Below are 2,617 nucleotides of genomic sequence, written 5' to 3' on the forward strand. Positions count from 1 at the left end.
GAATTTGCTAAAATTGAAATAATACTCCGACCGATGCAAATGTAAACTTGTTTACCAATACAAACATCTTTACATTTTTTAAATCGAACCACTAGAAGTACCTTAATTTTTGTCAGTGCGACGGCTATTTCACGTCCATAAGTTGGTTTTGAATATTTTGATATAGACATTATATGACTTGTGCATGTTCTTGCGTGCGACCACAAACCAGATAAGAAATAACAATGTATTGTAAATTGATGCGGTCCGTGGGTGATGGTAGGGGAGTATACACACACTAATGATCATTTACTACACACACTAAGACGATCAGTAATCGCAGAAACGAAATAATTGCCTAAACACAACTCCTTAAAAATGACACATTTGCAGGGGCATTAATGGAGATGATTGTGCTTGGCCTAAAAATAATTATGGAGCTTCAAAATTAAGGGATTCACGAGTAAAACCCAATGATTTTGAATTTGATTATTATAGAGTGAGAGTCTTTTCCACAAATATAAGTATGTTACCATTTCAATATGATAAGATTTAAAATGTTTCATTCATTAAAAAATGTCATAATATATTAAAAACATGTATATACTATTTAAGTACAAAATTAACAGCTTCAAATTTATGTGATGTACAAATTAAAAAACTACCTTTGTAGTTTACAAATAAATAAAATGCAATTAAAAAAATCAGTTATCCATCTCCCTTAGAATAAATTCAACTAGTACTCCTTGTAATTTTCTTTTTTTGTTTTGTGGTAGTTCAGACATCAAATCTACTATATAGTTACAAAATATTGTATCTGATGATACATTTTGTAATGGTAATGGAGATATCGGTCTTGAAGCTTTAAGCTCCTCTAGTAAAGCTTCTTCAAATTTGTAGTTACTTGCAGATTTCTCTAAATAAAAAACCATTTAATTTCAATTAGTGTAGCAGATACTTGTAATCATAGGCGTGCGCACGTGGGAGGCCGGGTGGTCAGCGGCCCTTGGCTTTTTCTTTAATAAATACATAGATATCTATGCTATAGCGAACATTATTACATTTTACATGAAAAAGTGAAGCCAGTTTTAATATCTCATAGTATAGATATAATATGGGAATAAATGTAATAAAAGTTATTAATTAATCATTATCATCGACCAAATGATTAATTATTATCACAGAATACTATCCACTATATTAGCTAGTGGACTATTTTTTTTATCACAGTGTACCTATCTATCAACTAGGTACTTTATTTATATATTTACGTTATTTCAGGGTTGTAACTTGTAGATAATATTATATACCATATAGGTTAGTTAAAATAAAATTTACAAATAACGTGAATATTTTAGACCTAAAAAAACAGAATATTCTTATTACCTTCATTAAACTTTTTTAATATACCTAACTAGTAAATAATATACTGTTATAATGAGTGAAAAGAAGATCATATAGCAGAAGAATAATCATTAAGGTCATTAAAGTTCACACTTTTTTTAAAAGTTCAATTTTGTCCGGAGTGACTCGTAAAATGAGGTGACTTCGGACGCGTCCTACCTATTAGATTTCATTAAAAACTGATGTTATAGTTACAATGGTTGACTTCGGACAATATAGATATTTTTTAAAAAAATTTAATAAATTGAAATAAAAAAACCCCATACATTTATCCCAAATACAATATAATTTATATAATATTCAAAAAAAATAATTTTTTACTTTTCTAAAAACATCTCAACTTCAAATTTATTTTTTACTTTTCTGTTTTTACTTATTGTGTTGTCATTTTTTTATAACTAACACCATCAACGACATTTTAAATATCATTAGGATTATAATTCTTATATACGGAGAACCTCCTACATTTTTGACATATGATCTGGGCATAGTTAATGTGTTGTCCGAAGTCAATAGTTAAGACAATTTAATACTACAGTGTGAGATAAAGTACCTAACTTAACTATTTGCACATATACCAATTAACACAGACAAGTTAACGAGTATAGGTTACCGAAAACTGCAATCAAATTTTTCTATTTGTTGTTGGCTACAGTAGTCAATGTAGTTTTGTAATTTTAAAATACAAAAATATAATATATTGTATTTACCTCCATAACATGTACTATGCCACCATTATGTCAACAATAAATATTATTTTCTATGGAGGTTATAATAGATATTAACGTGGAGTATCAGTCTTCAACTTTTATATTAAACGCGTATTCTAAAATTATAAGATAACTAAAAAAACATGGTGTTGTCTGAATTTACCTCACATGTCCGAAGTCACCCTTTTTTACAGTAGTCATTAGTACAAGAATCTTGGTTCAGACCGGGGGGGGCCCCCTGCGGACAAAGTCTGCGCACGCCTATTCTTGTATATAAGAGTATTAATCTTATACAATTGCATAATAAATAGAAATTATTTTTGGGGTGGGCTATAATAGATAGAAACTAGCAAGTGATCTATTACTTAGAAGCTACTGTACTTGTTATTTTTCAACAGGCTATGAAATATTATAAATTATAATAGTACCTAATAAAATATATTGTTGTTCTATTTAAAAAGACTGTCATTTCGGGGAAGGCTGCAGCCCACTAGGCCCACCCCATATATACGCCACTGATCTTA

This window comes from Acyrthosiphon pisum, chromosome X (genome assembly GCF_005508785.2).
Source record: "Acyrthosiphon pisum isolate AL4f chromosome X, pea_aphid_22Mar2018_4r6ur, whole genome shotgun sequence".
NCBI lineage: Eukaryota > Metazoa > Arthropoda > Insecta > Hemiptera > Aphididae > Acyrthosiphon > Acyrthosiphon pisum.